Source organism: Diadema antillarum, unplaced genomic scaffold (assembly GCF_040938485.1).
Source record: "Diadema antillarum isolate AM-2024a unplaced genomic scaffold, OU_Dant_1.0 seq00000697_RagTag, whole genome shotgun sequence".
Lineage (NCBI taxonomy): Eukaryota > Metazoa > Echinodermata > Echinoidea > Diadematoida > Diadematidae > Diadema > Diadema antillarum.
Genome location: NW_027271602.1, coordinates 46,196 through 66,315, shown reverse-complemented (window position 1 = coordinate 66,315; position 20,120 = coordinate 46,196). Strand labels below are relative to the sequence as shown.

At 40.2% G+C, this 20,120-nt stretch overlaps 1 long non-coding RNA gene across 1 annotated transcript; it reads right to left on the bottom strand.

The window, feature by feature from the left end:
• Positions 1-1,913: 1,913 nt before the first annotated feature.
• Positions 1,914-8,554, bottom strand: LOC139737625 (uncharacterized). The gene is made up of 4 exons (XR_011711390.1): positions 8,337-8,554; positions 4,696-5,083; positions 3,042-3,179; positions 1,914-2,455 (listed from the first exon to the last, which is right to left on the bottom strand). It is a non-coding gene; the product is annotated as an uncharacterized lncRNA (long non-coding RNA).
• Positions 8,555-20,120: the final 11,566 nt, after the last annotated feature.

The following is a 20,120-nucleotide window of genomic DNA, read 5'->3' as shown; positions in this document are numbered from 1 at the left end:
TGCAATATTTTATCGTAACGGAGTAATTGTAGTTTTTCACCTCTGAAACACCTGAGAACACAGGGGGAAAAAAGACCAAATGAAAAACAAGAGACCCGCGGGTCACGCGCTCACCTGAGTATCGCAATTTCACCTTCCATCCATTCTTGCACACTCTTACCTGAGAACATTGGAAACTTTAGGTCTGCATATGGATCCCTTTAGGTCTGCATATGGATCCCTCCCCCCCCCCCCCTCAACTCGGGGGGGGGGGGGGTGGGGGGGGGGAGGGGGCAGGCAGTCCTGGATCTGAATCTGCAATTAACAAACTTGGAACTAAAGTCATCAATGTTCAAACTCATGGTATTAACTTTGCTTTATCATTTCTGGTTCTAGAGCAGAAGATTTTAAATATTCCTCAATGTGGGGGGGGGGGGGGGGCCCTAGGGGGCCCCCAAGAGGGACATGGTGCCCATTTGAAGGAATTGAGATTCTATCCCCCTAGGGATGCTACCTGCTAAGTTTGGTCAAAATTCATCTTGAGGTTTTCAAGAAGAAGATGAACATGTACAATTCAGGCTCCATTACAAGTGTTGGACTTCTCCCCAGCCCTCTCCTGGGTCCTAAGGGCGTGGGGGGGGGGGGGGGGGGGGGGGGGGGGGGGGGGGGGAATGAATCCGCCAACCCCATGATAAAAAACTTGAAACTACAGTCATCAATGTACTAACTCATAGTATCATCTAAGCCCTATCATTTCTGGTTCTAGAGAAGATTTTTAAAGGTTCCTTAATTTTAGGGGGTTTGGCCCCCTAGGGACCCCCAGGTGGGCAATGGTGCCCATTTGAACAAATTGAGATCCTATCCCCCTAGGGATGCTACCTACCAAGTTTGGTGAAAATCAGACATGGCGATCTCAAAGTGAAGATGAAAATGTACAATTTAGGCCCCATTAGGACCCCTCCCCACCCCCTCACCTGGGTCCCAAGGGGGGCAGCCCTGATTCCCCCATGAACAAACTTGAAACTACAGTCATCAATGTACTTCCTCATAGTATCATCTAAGCCCTATCACTTCTGGTTCTAGAGAAGATTTTTAAAGGTTCCTTAATTTTAGGGGGTTTGGCCCCCTAGGGACCCCCCAGGTGGGCAATGGTGCCCATTTGAACAAATTGAGATCCTATTCCCCTAGGGATGCTACCTACCAAGTTTGGTGAAAATCAGATATGGCGATCTCAAAGTGAAGATGAAAATGTACAATTTAGGCCCCATTAGGACTCCTCCCCACCCCCCTCCCCTGGGTCCCAAGGGGGGCACCCCTGATTCCCCCATGAACAAACTTGAAACTACAGTCATCAATGTACTTACTCATAGTATCAATTAAGCCCTATCACTTCTGGTTCTAGAGAAGAAGATTTTTAAAGATTCCTTAATTTTAGGGTGTTTGGGCCCCCCTGGGGCCCCCCAGGTGGGCCATGGTGCCCATTTGAACAAATTGAGATCCTATCCCCCTAGGGATGCTACCTGCCAAGTTTGGTGAAAATCGGTCATGGGGTTCTCGAGAAGAAGATGAAAATGTAAAAAGTTTACGCACGACGGACGACGCACGACGGACGACGCACGACGGACGCAGGACGAAGAGCGATCGCAATAGCTCACTTGAGCCTTCGGCTCAGGTGAGCTAAAAAAGGACAAAACACTTTGTGCCTGGATATTGCAGCCCTTTCAGTTTCCAGTAACAGTTTAACGCACATGCAGTTTAGGAGTTTACAGGATTTATTTTCCCTACTTGCTACATGGGGCAAGAACAAATTTTCCAGGCAATCAATTCACTGTTTCATTCTGATTCACACATTTGAGTACTAACATGTTTGTTGTTACCTCACAGGAAAGACAGAAATAGAGAGTTCAGAGATATAAATGTAGTGTCGTATCAGTTATCACTGCCATCACATGAATGTAGTCTATGATTGGAATTGATGTTATTCATGTTCAATGTGCATTTATCAGAATCCCCAACAATCCTGGTACAAAGGTGCAGCTTTTTCATTACTAACATGTCTTTTGCTATAATACACAATGAAGGCATAAATTGACAGTAGGCCTACAGGAAGAACTGGTGTCAGAGCTATTATCATTGCCATCACTTGGATGCACTCAACATAATTATGATATTGAAGTCATCCAAGTTCAGTTTTCAAACATTTGCCAGCCACAAAGAAGAACATGAGAGGGGATGTCACTGGCTTCATGGAGCTAAGTAGTTGGGAGGGCTGGTTCTGATTGATGAGAGGGGATGTCACTGGATTCACTGAGCTTGGTGGCAGAGAGGGCTGGTTTCCACTGGCGAGATGGATGTCACAGGTCTCACCGAGCTGCATAGCCTAGAAGAGGCAGTCTTATTTGTCGAGAGGGGGTGTCACTGGCTTCAACAACCTGGATATCTGTGATGGCACTTGGATGTGATGCTAGCTGTTCCACTGCAATAGAGGCCAACAAGCACATTCTATTGATCTCTCATCTAATGACTGAATGTTGGTAATAAAGTAACTACTACACATTTACAATGAAAAATTATTTTACTACTCATATAGACTCAATTAACTATTCAGTAATACACATAGTAAATATTCTCTTTAAAGACTATCATTCAAGCAATGACAAGTTTAGTACTGATGAAAGCAATTATGTTATATGCTGAAAGTCCAATGAAAATAGCTCATTTTATTTATGATAATTACATAAAAATTCCCTAATATGCATGCCAAAGGGACGTCTTCATCATCTACTGTAAAAGTGGAAATTTCTTGCGGTGTTGGTTGAAATTTTCACGCATTTCGCGTAAGCCGAAACTAGCGCGAAAATAAAAGCATGCAAATATTTTTGCTCGCCATTTGTTCAAGTAGTTGATGTCTTGATTCCGCGGAACTATAAACATGCGAAGCTCTTCTTACCCCGCCGACCGCAAAAAATTAGTCGCGCTAAAATATCCACTTTTACAGTAACCTGTTATCTCCTTACATCTGCCCAGGCTCTGATAAAATCAATATCTGTCAGCACTCTCACCAGGTTTTGATCCACTTCAATTTGACCCAAGTCCTTTCCTCAGAGTAGCATTTTCCTCCACAACTAATTGGAGAAGGCAACGGCATTCATGAACTTGTCCTTTTTCCATTTCACAGGGGCATCTGGACTGGAGTTCATCTGTATATCAGACACAATGAAAGGCATTAACACGGACTTACAATTAGGATAGTCCCGTTAGTTCTTCACCAATCTGTAAATTTAGTCACAGAACTTGCTATCCCATGTATTTCAGTGTAGAGTCTACCAGGTAGCTTTATCTTGTAGTGCTCACATACATGCAACAGAGAAAACTCCATGAAATATGTTAGAAATAGACTGTCTACTGTAGAACTTAAATAGCAAAAAGGAAAATAAGACCTACAGAGACCCTAGCCAAATTTTTGATGAGTTGACACTGCACATGACGTCGGGATGACCTCAGCCTCTCATTGTGCATCTGGGTAATTCTGTGAAGTTGGGGCACGAAGTGTGACATTTTAGCATAACTCAATACTAATTATGCTATACATGTATTGTTTATAGGCTTTGCAGTTGTATTGAGACCATACATTTTCCTGGAAATTTTGTGCCATTCCGACTCAATTTTGATGAAATTATTAAAACGATATGTAATGGTGTCCTGTAGCATCGTGACGTGTCCATGTAGCATCGTGATAGTAAACATTTGGTCCTAAAAGACAAATTAAGGCAATTAGCTTGACCAAAATTTGATATAATATGCATAATTACTAGATTAGTCAGATAGCTAAATATCTTAACTCTCCTTTCCACAGTTTTACACAAAAAAGGACACCGCATAGCATCGTGATACATTTTGTAATTTTCTTTTAAAATTGAAACTGTGTACAGGAAATTTGAGATATTTAGCTATCTTATTCATACCTTGTAAATATGCATATTGCATCAAATTTTGGTCAAGCTCATTGCCATAATTTGTCTCTTTGGACCAAATTTTAAAATATCACGATGCTACGTGGACACGTCACGATGCTCCAGGACACAGTGTTACATATTGTTTAATAACTTCATTAAAATTGAGTCTGAATGGCACAAAATTTCCAGGAAAATGTGTGGCCTCAATGCAAATGTAAAGCCTACAAACAATAAATGTATAGCATAATTGATATCGAGTTATGCTGACATGTATTTTGTCAATATCACGATGCTACATACATGGACACTGCCCCAACTTCATGGAATTACCCATCTACAAAGTAGGCCCTATTTATTTATATGTTGTGTATACAACCTCATATCGGGCCTATGATGTCTTTCAATCCAGCCACATGCAAGGGATTTGGGGGTCTGTATAATTCCACATACAATCATATAGTAGGCCTATATGTGGCTGCAATGTACAAACTATGTAACTTGTAACCCTAAAAGTAATGATCAAGACAACCATAATCTTATTAACCACTACCACAGCTTTGGGTTTTAAAAAAAAATGTTATAAGGTAAATTACAGCAAGAATAAGAACAGCATCGTTTGAGAACACAGAGTTATCTATTCAATTTATTGATGTTTTGTGTACTAAATATCAACATTAACTTTCATTTGCAGGTTCAAAACAGTTGTTGGATCTAGGTGTATTAAAATAGTACCAGGTAATTAAAGTTAGTTTGTACAAACCTTTTGTACCAACGGAAGGGCTGGTCTCAATGGGCAAGAGGGGATGTCACTGGCTTCATCAAGCTGGGAGGGCTGGTCTCGACTGATGAGAGGGGACATCACTGGCTTCACCAAGCCGGGTATAGGCTAGCTGGTCGAAACTGACGAGAGGGAATGTCACTGGCTTCATCAAGCTGGTTAGCTAGGAGGGCTGGTCTCAATTGATGAGAGGGGATGTCACTGGCTTCACCGAGCTGGGTAGCTGGTCAAAACTGACGAGAGGGAATTTCACTGGCTTCATCAAGCTGGGTAGCTGGGAGGGCTGGTCTCAACTGACCAGAGGGGCTGTCACTGGCTTCACTGAGCTGCCTAGTCAGGATGGTCCTTGAATGCGATGCTGGCTGTTGCTCTACAAAAGATACCCACAATAATATCTGACAGACCTTTCTCAACAATTAGCACCTACTGTGCTACAAAGCATACACCATTAACCACTACACTATAGAGACCGAGTGAACTGCGCTACAATGCATATACGCCATTAGCCACTTATGTATGTACGCACAATAGATACACTTCAATCAACATTTTTGCAATGCCATGTGTACCGGAGACAATAACAAGGTACTGGTACCTTACCAAACATGTGAATTCACGTTTTTGGTCCGATCATAGCTGTGATGACAACATATACACAGTTGAGTCTCCACAAAGTATTTTGTAAAAACCGAGAGTTACCAGATTCGCTGACACTTTCATTCATTCGGTGTTCGTAAAATTGGATTTCTCGCCTATCGCCAATTTGTAACAAACGTCAGTTCTGATGAGTGTCGTAACTTTCTTATTTCGACATTTTGAGACACATAATTTGACATGAAGGTAGAATAGGGCAACATAATCCAGAATACGGTAAAATAGGAATTCGCGTATTTACATGCAAAACACAAATAGCGTGCCATTTCTTACTGTGAACAGCGATTTATGTGTAATAGAGAAGCACATTTCAAAAAGGAGAAATGTTGAGCCAAATTTGGGATGTCATTCATAGGCAAAAAAATTTCCATGTTAACTTATGGTAACTATACACAGCCCAGTTGCTGTACGTAGGTACATAGCGACAGGATTCGCACAGCGTACCGTACTTACAGCGTCTACCACTCCTAGTCCGAGGCCCTTTTTCTCTGCCATTATAGCTGTAGCCCGACCACACGCTGTAAGTACACTGTGCGAATCCTGTCGCTACGTACGTACAGCGACTGGGCTGTGTATAGTTACCATAACTGGAATTTTTTTTGCCTATGAATGACATCCCAAATTTAGCTCAACATTTCTCCTTTTTGAAATGTGCTTCTCTATGCTTTCTACACATAAATCGCTGTTCACATTAAGAAATGGCACGCTAATAAAGTGTTTTGCATGTAGATAATACGCGAATTCCTATTTTACCGTATTCTGGATTATGTTGCCCTATTCTACTTTCATGTCATTAAATTATGGGTCTCAAAATACATAGGTCTAAGATACCTACCATACCTCAATCGCATTCTGAATACACCTTTTAGTGAATCTGCATGTAGCCTTTCTCCACATATGTGAGTATTAAAAATCTCAGGCAAACTCTGATAGGCCTAAAGTAGACAAGTCTATATCTTTTAGTTTAATAGAAAAATGTTAGGGTGTGGCATAGGACACCTAACAAAATTACTAATCTAGGCCTACTATCAGTATTACTAAATAGTAGGCCAATAGTGTGTGTAGATCCTCTAAGTGACATCTCTATCAATTAATGTTACACTAACAACACTAAACACTGTAACAGTTGTTAGGCCAAGTAAAAAAAGAAACCAGTTTCTCGTCCTCGCGCGCATCGATTTTGGCCGCCGCATCGATTTTTTTACTATTTACTATTTTCAAAATGGCGCTGAAAATACCAAGAAATTCATAATTTTCGTCCCAGCCCGCTCCCCGCCCGCATCGATTTTCAGTTGCCGCATCGACTTTTTTTGATATTTACTATTTTTTCGGCCGCCGAAAAAAAAGAGATCGACAATTCACCTACCAATCGTGACGTCTCATTTCTAATTTTTTACGCCTTGCGTCCTCTACTAATAGCTGTAGACTGTAGTACAGCTGTAGCTTCTGTGTGTAGTGCGTATGTAATAACGCATGCATTTCACACTGCGAGCTCGGCCGATCGGCAAGAAGGAATGACCCACAAAGCAGTCGAACTGCACTGTAGTTGGATGGGCGGCGCGGCGGGCCGGCCTACTGGGCTGTGATGTACAGCGCACTCGGTACGTCGTGAACGCTATAGCGGCAACATTTTTGCGAACAATCGCTGATATTCCACGCATATTTCGCGCGTTGTTCGTATTTTTCCCCGTTTCTGATATTTTAAGCGGATGAATTGTACTGTACAAATGCTTGTGAGGATTGTACGGTATCGAGTTTGTATACATTTTCATGTCATTGTGACTATGTACATGTGTGTGCAGTGTCGGAAGGTACGGTGCCAGCAGGGAGGTCCACACCTCCCTGGTGCCAGTGCAGTGGCCGTGCCGCACCGTATATCGGCAAAGAAGTGTACGTGTTTTGTAGCTGTCCAGGGTCCCCATCCCCTGGTCTGTCACGGCGATTCATTCTATTTTGAAGAGAAAATGAATGAGCTTTTCCAGCAAATGTAGAATTATTAAATGGGTGTATCTACAAAAAAAATAACTTTTCCACGGATTCTGGTTTGTCTCGTATTTCAGCGGGATACTTTTCTTCACGATGTAAATTCACGGACACAGCCGTGAGTGGTATCATCTGTAGTGTGTACTGTTATACAATCATTCATCATCCAAATAATGAGTGATTATCAAATGTCTTTTTAGAACATGAAGAAACATCTTTAAACGTTTAATGCTAGAATGCCATATCAGTATCATTTTGACATCCATCTGCAATTGTACAAGCCAGTTTCCAGTTGAATGTGCTACAATTGTACTGTGAAGAACTGCAGCATACATACCAGCTGTGTGGACACAAAAAGTCACAAACACCAATAAATAAAGCAGTGTTTTGAATATCATGGAATTTATTTCAGTCGTACATTTGTTGAAAGACATGTTTTATACCTGTTTCAATTAACAGCACAATACATCAGAATTGCAAGTACACTGGTATCAGAAAAGCCATTACAACACTAAATACCAGTATTATTTTTTATTAAGATGGTCATTTTCCCTTGACATCTGTTATGGAAAGAAAAAGCAAATGTATTTTTGCATGCATGAAGTTTCATTTCAAGCATGGCACATATATCTATTTGTTTGAAAATGCACAGAGTGCAGGCAAGACGTACACTTGGGACCTGGTCTCATAACACAGCTACCAGAGTGATATTTCATTTCATAAATTGAATATAGAAAATTGTAATGCCCCCTCTCGTTACCTTTCTCAGAATTACCGGACGAGAAACACATATTACTTTCATTTTGACGATCCTTGAAAAAATAGTAAGATATCAAATAGTAAGGACCTCCCTCATCGCCTTGCTCAAAAAACCCGGACGAGAAACTACTTTCTTTTTTTACTTGGCCTTATAGACCTAGGTCCTACTCACACTGAACTAGTATGACTAGTTCTATGAGGTCTTCCGAGTTTCACAAATTTATTACCGATCCAGCCGAAGTGAAATGACATCTCTGTCGTTCAGCCCCTTATCTTCTAGTGTCTTGAGGGGAATTGGGACTCTACATTTTATTTTTCTGTCACCATCTCCATACTCTGTCACTGGTTTTCATGGTCTTCCTCTTCTTGGAGACAGATCTCTCGCTCTCCACCTGCGGCTCCATTGTTAGTGTGGATGGTATTTATACGCAGCCAGCTAGCAGATCAGGGTTCAAGCGGACCCGTGCCAGCTACAAGCTGCCGGGCGGATCCCGGGAAATGCACCGATAACGCTCGCTAGCCAGTGAACAGGCACCCGGGTTTCGCCTCGCAATAGGGGCGATATCTTGGGCTTGCTTTTCGCCGAGGAGAAGGCAATACATTAACGCTGTGCCAAAATCGGACAAAAGAGGGAGGCAAAAACAACACTTGAACGGAGAGCCTCTAAGCCGACCCCCCGTGATTTTGACAAGCGTTAAACGCTCTTCAAAAAATCATAGATATCTTCATAATGCCGTATTTTTCATCGATTCTTTTTCATTGCTTAGTCCTTTCATAGACATTGGTCCTTGTTTTTGCCTGTTTCACGTCATGAAATAGCACTTTTGCATTTTGGGTTCCAACACTCCTCCCCAGTCCCTTTAAAGAGTCTCCTAGGAAAGAGGTTAATACGAAGAATAGGATCCGGGCTAACTCGGCCCACGGGACAACTCGTCCCACCCGTCGAGGGTGGGCCGAGTTGTCCCACCCGTTGGTATCGATAGTGATCGTGAGCGCTTGTTTGTGTTTGAGGTTATTTTGTCTTTGTGACGTCTTTTTTAACCGTAAATTTTATAGAATTGTGCTCAGTGGTTTCTGTAAAGAGTATTTGCCAACTTTTGGGGGATACAACGACGTAAAAATGAAATTTCAGACGTTTTTATCGCGGTTCGCGATCCTCATAGGTTCACGTTCATTTCGCGCGGTGGGCTAACTCGGCCCAGCTAAGTTTTAGCTGTTGTTTTGTCAGTAAATCTCCGTAAAACTATCAATTTTATCATGTATGAAGGTGTATTCAGGGTTTCTTCAACTAATTTCATCTTCGAGGGAATTTAATTTTGCACATGTTTGGGGAAATGTTGGATATTTGTTCGCATGTTTTCATCTTTGCCGTATCCGCACCGCACCGGTCTCGCCACCAGCAGCTCGCTCACACATCACAGTGGCAGAGAGAGAGCTGAGCAGCGCCATGCCCATGCCCACTCTCGGCAAGGCACGGGGCGGCGGCGCGGGGCACCCGCGCGAACGGCACAGAGGGAGCAGCCAGCCACTCCGTAAACGTCGCTACGGATACGGGCGGTGGTTGAAATTGGAGGAAAAGGCGTCATTTGCTGCACTTCCCAATTTTCTCGTGTGAGTAAATTCTATGCAGCTTAGTCAGTTGGCATTGTCCTATCGATTGTCTTGAACTTTGAGCTGAGAGCTAGAGAGGGAGCAACTTGTTTCAACTCAACTGTGTTTTGCTGCAACGTCGCGTGTATTGGGCTGAGCTGGTGTGCATGCTACCGCCAGCCAATGCCAAGGTAAAGGGCAAGGTTAAGGGTTTCTGCTAAAGGCTGGGCATATACAGTAGGGGGTTGCTTGACTCTGTTTTTTCTGTTTTTTTTTTATGGTCTTTTATCTTTTTCTGATATTTTTTTTCCGGGATGACTCAATAATATGTATTCCAACCTCATGCAGTTTGCAGTTGTCATTTTGCTGTTTTTCTGTCTTTAGATCCCCCAGCATCAACGTTATTAATGATTGATACTGAATTAAAAAAAAGAAGAAAAAAAAACACACACACAACACACACACACACACACACACACACACATAAAATAACGATTTGGATGCATGCTGTATTGTTGGCAATTATCACGTGACTCGGATGACACTATTCGTTATGTTGGGACACTGCTCCTTAATTTACGAATATGTAACATTTGTGAAATAATATGAGTTTTAATTTGTGACAATGTCACCTTTTTGTGTCTGAAAAGTGAAATGATTTACTAGTACTATGGTGAAGTCTGTTTTCAAAGTGATATTTATTCAATGTACTATAATCGCTAACAGAAATACTGTTGTTAATAACATTCCATATTAAGTTCGGTAGTCCGAACTTAACTTCCCTTGTACAGTCGGCCACTACATTGGGATGTTCGACAGTGACATAGAAAAAGAAGAAATAAGTTCTCACCTCAGCTTGTTGACACCTTCGTCCAGTTTATTTTCATTTGTAGTCATAGTGAGTTGGGTTTTTACATTTTAGTTGGTCTCTTCCATTCCTGTTACTCTCAATTTCAATTTCAATTTATTTCTCATGAAAATAGTACAGACAAAATAAAATAATGTACAGCAGTCTGTCTCAGCATGAAGTCAAACACTGTCAAAGGTGAGTTTAGAACTGGGCTATGGTACTAGAAATACGATGGGGCCTATACATACCAGCAAGTTTGTTCAGCTGCAACTTATACATGGAGAATAAGCTCATCAGGAGTCACATTCCAGCAGGGCTCCTACTTAGAACCAGACTGTGTGACCATGGTAACCAGCAAGCTGCCACGTACAAGAATTCTGAAATCAGGTACAATAATGAAGGACTTGTGGAATAACAGGCAGGCTGATCAATACCTGCATTCCTGGTTAGGATCCCTCCGGAGTAGAAGAATAGACAAGGAAAAAAAGCAACAAGTTTGCTACCAGGTACCCGGTGATGCACTTGCGTGCCGTAGCTGCTAATAAGATGTTGCTTTAAGGCTGCGTTCACATAGAAGTATACTATTCGGGTATTCGGGCTCGTTTTTCGAGGGCACGCGAATAGCCTGAATCGAACGATGGGATTTCCTCACACGGGTTCACATAGGAGGGCACTATTCGAAAGTACCGAATAGCTGCGAAAAGTATAGCAAAGTGGGAATCGAGCTTGTTCGATTTTCTTGCAGCGTATACCGTCTCTCGTTTATGAAATAATGACACTTTTGGTCTGGATTTGCCCTTTAGTAAAAAAAAGCATGTAGACTGACATTCTGATGCAGTTTAGAAATTGTTAATAAGATTTGCTGGGATGTAGGAGGAAGAAATCCTCACTGCATGGGATGGTGAGTTGACGGTGCGGGTTATGGTGTACTCGGTGCCCGAATAGCGAATAACGAATACTTAAGGCTGCGTTCACATAGAAGTATTCGGTATACGGTATTCACTATTCGCTATTCGCTATGCGCCGTCAAGTCGACCCAGTACACCATCACCTGCACCATCCGGATTTCTTCCTCGTACACAACCATCCCAGCAATCTTATTAAAAATTTCTAAACTGCATCAGAATGTCAGTCTACATGCTTATTTTTGCTAAAGGGCAAATCGAGACCAAAATCGTTATCATTTCATAAACGAGAAATGGTATACGCTGCAAGAAAATCGAACAAGCACGATTCCCACTATGGCATTTTCGAATAGTGTCCTCTTATGTGAACCGGTGTTAGGAAATCCTGTCGTTCGATTCAAGCTATAAGTGTACCCAAATAGTATACTCCTATGTGAACGCAGCCTAAGAGTATGTTTGAAAGAAGGTAGTGCGGTGCAGCATATTGGGAAGTTCATTCCAATAATTAGGCCCATGGTGAACATAATACACAATGTATTTTTTTAATTTTTTTTTTTTGGCGTAAATTGTTTCGGGTACATGGAAGGTGATATGCATCCTTCTGACATGTTGGATATTGGTCCTATTAGTTAATTTAGATATGTTAAGTTTATGTAAATTATGTTTATGACTTGAAGCATGCAAGACTAATGTGCAAATTCATAGAGCAAAAATCAACAAAACACCGATGTGTACCCGGTACCGGTACCTCCAACTTCATAATAAATGGGATCTGGCTTCTGTACGGTGTAGCTATGGAGTAAGTTCATGTTGGTTTGTGGGGCTGTCTCTGGTGTGTTTTGGATATCCTTTCAGTCCCTTATATGTTTTGCAAAGTCTCCGTGGCCATGCCTCAATCTTGTAAGCTGCTCTTTTTTTTTATCTTTACTGTAATTCTTATTTTGACTATTTATAATCATTAAGATTTATGGTTATTTGTCTTATACTGTATTGCAATCAGTGGAAAACCAATAGATACAAAAAATATCAACAAAACACCTAACAATGATGTCATAGCATTAATGTGACCAGAAACTAAATTTGTGTAGCTTTGGTTTGTTGTTTTGTGTAGCTTTCCATATTTGTAGTTTACTTTTCAGACATACCCCTAATGAATTATCCACATTTAGTTTTCCACACAACCTAATTTTCTCCACTCACCTCCACACCTACGTCCTCAAACTCTTTTGATCTGTTTCCATTCATGTTCAACTTCACCTTGTGATCACCTATAGGCCCTACCTTTATTTTCCATCGGTTCCTTCGGTCCTCGGGTGAAACTACTTTCCTCCTTTCGTTTTGGTTGATTTGTCTATCTTATGATTTTAATATGTAAATTAACTACTCTGGAAAGAGTAAGTGGGTAGAATTAAAAAGAGTCTACCACTGGAACTGACTGAGAACAGATCTGCTTTCTTCAGCCCCTACAGCTGTAGTGAATATTCAGTTTTGAGAGGACATTGTCTGGTTTTGCGGAGTGACTGAGCATAATGTTGGACACCGAAATGAGTGTTACAATAATGCAACATTTCATGACGTGTATGTGGATTGACATACGTAAAACAATCTCATTTCCTGCGATGCACCTCTCCTGGGGCAGAGTTCATCAATTGGCAACTATCTGGTAAACTACATGTATGTTTTACAGGTAGGTCAAGAGGTGAAAATCTAGAAGAAAGCAAACTATCGACTGAAGTAGGCCTATCAACTGAAGTAGGACTGAAGTCAGTGTCGTAATGGTTCCATGACATTTGCTCCTGCAAACATTGTTCACTTGAAATTCTGCATGCTAAACCAAACATAAATTCTACAAAGGAGCATTACTCTAACCCTACTCCTATCACAATCCTAACCTTGATCCCAAGTCCTTGGAGAAAATAATACACCAGAGCAATTGTTACAAGGTCACAGGAACAAATGTTGTATTACCGTTATAACACACTATAAAATGTGGTGGAATTAAATTCACATTTTATGAATGCACACTATTCACTGATGATGAAGTGTGATGACTCTAAAAAAAATGATGTTTTTGTCACATATGTTTTTAATCCATAGTACAGCGCTACTTGAGACTTTTTTTTAAAATTAAAGATATCAAATTTGTCTACATTGAACATCAGTGTAGATATGCACACACTAGTTGTTCTATGTAAATATGAATTCGGTAAAAAAAATACTGGTGTGCAATTCACATGAAGTATGCAGTGTTTCAAATCAAATCTCATTTGACACTTGACAAACACATTCATCACGCATAAGAAAAGAATGGGTTGATGGAAGAGTGAAAGAGAGACGGGGAAAGGAAGCAGAAATATTGGCAGTAGGCGATCTATAGAGCCAGACGAAGAATCATAAAAAAATACAGAACTTTACAAAGCAGTTGTGGAAAGAAAGCTTTGTACACAGATGATACTTGGTAATGTGATAATTGAAAATGAAAGTATTATTTCAAGTCAAATGAGAATGTTCTGTTATTCAAGAAAAAAAAAATAGAAAGGAAATAATAAAGTAATAGATGTAAAATGACAAAACAAAACAAAACAAAACATACTTTACATGCTCACATTAATATTATTCGAAATTTGCTGTGATCTTGCAGTCTTGGAAAGAGCAGTACCGGTACATTGTTATCAAGGGCAGGCAGGGCAACAGTCGAAAGGATGCAATGGCCACAAAACAACAGATTCTTTTGTGAAGGAAGATGAGAGCTTATATGCATGACCTTACCAATGCCTACCAGTGCATGTTGTAATGTTTCTTTTGTGACCCTGCATGACTGCAAATTAGGTAACACTTTGAGTACCGTGCTTGAGAAGGAAGACCATTTGAGAAGCTATTCATCTTTGCTGCTTGTTAAAAAGAAAAAAAAAATGTGCATGAATTCAACAGTATGAGTGCAGGACAAGCAAGGATTTGAGAATTTTATAATCAGCCTTGTTTTGTACAAATAAATAAAAATGTAAAAGATTAATACATGTAATAGGGCTAAGGCATGGAAAAGATTAAGATATGAAGTCCAAGTTTGGTTCAATAGATCATCACAGTATACATTAGAGGGAGAGAGAGATATACACTGTATATACAGTACATATATAAAAAGAAAATTACAAAGAAGAAAAAGAAAAAGAACTTGACGGTTGGCTATTATCGTGCAGGTACAGGTGGCAGAGGATTTTTCTCTTGAATTAGGGTAAGGATTCCCATGGCAAAAATGGCAATGTCATCAAAACAAAAACAATTCCTTTTTATTTTTGAAAGTACACACAAAAGGTAGGCCCTACAATCATAAACAAGGCCAATCTAGCTAGCACTACATTTCATTACCGGTTTCATGATATCAACCACTCAACCAAACCATCCATATCTACAGGTCAAATAACTGACCACTGGATATCAAACAATTTATTAATTACCACGGTAATGCCCATAAACAGACTCACCCCTTTGACTTTTGCTTGTTTGTTTTTATTAAGAAAAAAGGTAACATTTATTGGACAGAAATAACTTTTGAGTAGAACGCAGATCTATACATAAAATCAGCAACAACAACAGCAACAACAAAACATTTAACAGTTAAAATCAAATGCATATAATGACCTTCATGTAGTTCACATCGAATGATAGAAATAATTTGATTTCTTTTCTACTAATACGGGTACGGAGTGGCCGGCTGCTCCCTCTGCCGCTCGCGCCCCACGCGCCGCGCCCCGCCGCCCCGCCTCCCCGAGTGGGCATGGCGCTGCCAGCTCAGCTCTGCCCCTGTGTGTGTGAGCGAGCTGTGCAGTGGCGAGACCAGTGCGGTGCGGACACGGCAAAGATGAAATCATGCGAACAAATATCCAACATTTCACCAAACATGTGCAAAATTAAATTCCCTCGAAGATGAAATTAATTGAAGGAACCCTGAATACACCTTCATACATGATAAAATCGATAGTTTTACGGAGATTTACTGACAAAACAACAGCTAAAACTTAGCTGGGCCGAGTTAGCCCACCGCGCGAAATGAACGTGAACCTATGGGGATCGCGAACCGCGATAAAAACGTCTGAAATTTCATTTTTACGTCGTTGTATCCCCCAAAAGTTGGCAAATATTCTTTACAGAAACCAATGAGCACAATTCCATAAAAGTTACGGTTAGAAAAGACGTCATAAAGACGAAATAAACTCAAACACAGACAAGCGCTCACGATCACTATCGATACCAACGGGTGGGACAACTCGGCCCACCCTCAACGGGTGGGACGAGATGTCCCGTGGGCCGAGTTAACCCGACCCCGAAGAATACAACAATTATTCAACTACAGCTAACGCTACAGCTACATTGTACAGGTATCTATGTACGTAGAATATAAGCATAAACTATCCGATAAACAGCCCCCCCCCAAAAAAAAAAAAAAAATGCAACTCTAGATAGCCTGTTCTTATCAATCAAACCACTTCCGACACGATTCTGAAATCCCCTCAAAGTTCGTTGTAAGATCTGGGAGGCGTTATTCAAGGAGTGGGAGCTCTCTACGTACCCTCGCAGTTCATGCAAACACATGTTTAAGTTCTGAAGCATCAAAATGGGATGTTTAGCATTCCTCTATATGCTTTGAAACATGTTACAAGACGAATTTGGCGACTTGGAAAAGATTGCATATTTCACTAAGTAACAAGCTGTATTTCAACGTAACTATAAACATTTTGAATTGAACACTACAGTGGACTCCCGTTATAACGAAGTCCTCGCGACGGGACCGGCAGTTTTCTTTCGTTACATCGAAATTTCGTTATAACCGAACAAACATTCAAATCACACAGAGTGGACAATGCTGCGGCTTGAATTTTTACTTCTTTGTAACCGGAATTTCGTTATAACCGTGTTCTTTATAACGGCAGTGCACTGTACAACTACCACTTAACATACCACCGGGATTTATGTGCGTAACTTCTCGGCGGTGTAAAGCATGACATCGGATCGAAGGAGAGCAAAAGTTTTTACTCTGTCTATAACACCTCCCCGGTAAGATCCCACGGGATTTTTGTAGACGTTGGCATCCTGTAAAACCAGAAATATTCGCAGCATGAAACTTTCACGAATTGTCATGATCACTGGCATTCAGTGCATATTGTATACAAGAAATATTGCATGCATTTTAATTTCGTGTATCTTAGCTCTCGAAATTCACGAAAAATTAATGTACGCAAAATGTTTTTGTTTTACAATAAACGAGATCCGATTTGCTTACACGGGGCAGGAAGGGCTCGGATAAGCTTAGCTTTCCGGATGCTTGCTATTTGTGTAATATGATTATGATAAACTTATGTAGGAATGTATGTACAACGTATGTGTATACACAGTATAAACATACATACATGCATAGGCCCTATATACATTTTTATATACTTAATATACTGTACGTTGCTCATATTGTTTATAAATACATCTATTGTGGGAATTTTTTGTCGGTTATCACACAATTAAATTTTACCAAACAGCGAGACTACTATCATGGCTTTTTAAAAAATTCTATCCAAGATAAGTCAACACAAGAACTATGCAGATTATCATTATAATTCCTCTACAACTTCTTTAATTGCAATACGCAAGAAAGTCTGTTGCTGGAAATAATGAGTTAATATATCAGTAGCCCCAGCATAGCCAATCCCCCCCCCCTTTTTGTTTGCATTAAATGCCAGACTTCCTTGTCTAGAAGTGTTAATTAAAAATCTGCAATATCATCAAAGCATGATTCATTGACACCAACAAGTGGACAGAGATGCATACAATAAAACACTGCATACTCTGGGTCGATTCGGTTCATTCAATTTTTATTGAACATTATAAGATGCACAATATACACATCCGAGATATACCAGGAGCCACAGGAGCACAATATTACATAACTTTTTCCTTCTCTTTTTATTTATATTTATACATCTCTCTCATACCTGTACAGTGCTTTTTTTTTTCGTAGCTATGCATGCCTTTTTTTTTTCTTCTTCTTCTGCAGAATAACCTGAAAAAACATTTTTGCTCTGTCTTTATGTTACAAATAAACAACACAAATCGAATATTACAAAAACAAAAGCTGTCAAAATTCTGTCACATGAGGGAGCTTTTCAGATCCCCAGAGTTGTGTCTTGGTTATGACAAATGTTACATACAGGACAGGGAAAAAATAAGAGGAAGTAAAAACGGTTTAACTCAGTTTCATATATCAGGGGGAAAAAGAGAACAGACAGACAGATCCCAAAATAGTTCAACTGTACAATATTTTAGTCCAACTCAGCTATTTCAATGTCTGATTTGGTGATTTGGCGATTGATATACAAATACACTTTCAGCAGTTGCTTGTAACTTGTAAAACCAACATCAACAATGCGATGGGTAATCATCTTGAATGATTTTATCATCACATGGAGGAGTGCTGTATTGACATGACATATGAGATGTTAGAAAGAAGAAGAGAGAGAGGAAAAAAAAAACACATCATCATCAACATTTTCAATTGGGACCTTGTGTGGAAATGTCACTTTGGCAAACATTTCCAGGCCACATAAGATTTTTTTCCCCCCAGCAGAACTAAACATGAAACATTCCCACGTGCCATGTATGCTATGCAAAGATACCACACACGTGGCTCAGAGTGACATCTGTAAGTACATGTTGCACAGAGGGTGCACACACTCGATGGCATCAAGGGAAGCATTACTGGAGTTTAAATTCAAGGACAGATTACACTGGTCATACTTCTTCAGTTGATCAACAAGTCGTTCTCAAGGGCAGAAATTTTCTCACATTCACGTCAGAGGTGCGCAGAATTCAGAAAGAACATAAGCACGGCATTGTTAATCCGTCAAAATTCCCAGCACAGAGTCTGCAAGATTGAGACTTAGCATACCAAAAGTAGTCGTGATGAGGCCAAGATAAAAAAACAAACCTGCCAACCCTAAAATTTAGTATGTATAAGAATAACAGGGAGAAAATAATGAACAAATAGAAAATTTCACCAATCTTCCATACATTACTATTAGCAGGTATTGACAAAAATAGGAACGTAAGGTTTAAGTGAAGCTTCTTCTATACTAACAGGAATGTTCCTATGACATGGGAACAATTGGCAGGTATGAAACGAGTTCGACAGTGGGGAACTTGCTTCAACCAAGCATGTCAGTGTAACATATTCCTCATGCAGTATTTTCTCCCTCACTTTAAATTCTCTCTCATTTCTTTTGATTTGTGTTTTGGAGAAAGGGAGGGGGATTCTGCTCCCCATTCTAAGGTGCTTCTAATCTAAGCCATTCCAAAAGGTATTCAGTGAATTTAATCAATGCTACGAAATGGTCATATACCTACACGTGAATCCCATGATATTGAATACTGATACAGCAAAATTCACTTTTTGCAAACAGATTTTGCAGCCACAAATTGTGTAACATGCATCTTTAAACAGCTGGGCATCTTGTGCACTTTGCATATGTTTGGTGCATGTTGCATGCTCACCACTCACACAAGAGGTTATGAGTTATAGACACTAGCTGTGTACTGTTCGAGAGGGCAAATTTCACTCAGTAGGTTGAGGTATAGCTACCTCCCAGTCATCATCACACAAGATTTTAGGACGACGAACTCTTCAGTTAGGATTGTCGAATAGGTGACTCACATATAACGGGAAGGAAAAAAAAAAAATCAGTTTTCACTTGATATGGTGTATTGCCTGTCCTTCATAAAGCGAATAAGATACAATCTTATCAACCATATAAAGTCAGAGAATTGAAATTACTAGTTATGAAATACACATATCTACAAAATTGGTATAAAATTTGGCATTCCATTGATTTGACACCAAAGTATGTTAACAAGATGATATTTCTCATTTGTGAAGTGGGTTGGACTTGTAGCAGTCTCTAATTCTTCATGTGTACAATTATGTTGCAAGATATGGGTGTTTGTCAAGACAAGGAAAATTCAGCTGCCCCAAGTTCCTCAATATCATGGGGTTCACCTGCAGCACTGTAAATCACTTGAAGTCCCGCCCTTGAAGTTTTTGTCTTCATCAGCTGACATCTGAAATCACACATCTGTTTCTCTTTCTGGAAGATTTCAGAACACCAATGAGTGTAGGAGCCATACAAGGACAAAATGAGGGACTGGATTGATGGTTGGCCATGAAATTTATAAATCATAAAGCTGCATTAACCAACAATTTTGTGTAAGATGATGATTAACTCTGCATAATAAAGTGTCATCAATAGATGTCTTAGCCGTCAAAAATGCTGTAAAATGTGAAAGAAACCAGGATAATCCAATGATCAATATTAACTGTTGCTATTAGTAATGATACAAACATTTCATTCTCTGTCTAGATTATAGCAGGTCGACTGCACGTTTAAACATAAAGAAAGGTTGAATGCCCCTTTGAACATAAAGAAAGGACAAAAAGCCAACAAGTGCAACTGATAACATGATCTCAAATATGCTTTGTTTTTTTTGTCCTTCCCGCAGAGACTGTAAAAAGAACAGAGAAGAGTGGTTCATGCATATGTCCAAACAAATGCATGCAGATTAGTTAAGATCCATAGGATACCGTGCTCATCACAAACCCTTGTATAGAGCACATGGTCTTCCTGTTC